Raw genomic sequence first — 284 nt, forward strand, 5'->3', positions numbered from 1 at the left:
AGGCACACACAGCCCACGTGCACCACCCCCAGACAGCCGGCAAGGGGGCACAGCTCTGCTCACACCCAGCCCTCCGCAGAGCGCACACGTCCCACGACATGGAGCCAGGGCACGGCCAGGGCCACATGTTTAGCCCGGGAGCACACGCACCCAGAGCCGTGCACACAGGTGTGCACACAGACACGTCTGTGCAAACACGGGCGCACACATACGTGCACACGGGCACACCTGGGTGTAATACACCTGTAGGCAAATGCAGACCCGGGCTCTCAGCCCCCCAGTGC

The sequence above is a fragment of the Merops nubicus genome, unplaced genomic scaffold (genome assembly GCF_000691845.1).
Source record: "Merops nubicus isolate BGI_N331 unplaced genomic scaffold, ASM69184v1 scaffold38795, whole genome shotgun sequence".
Taxonomy (NCBI): Eukaryota; Metazoa; Chordata; class Aves; order Coraciiformes; family Meropidae; genus Merops; species Merops nubicus.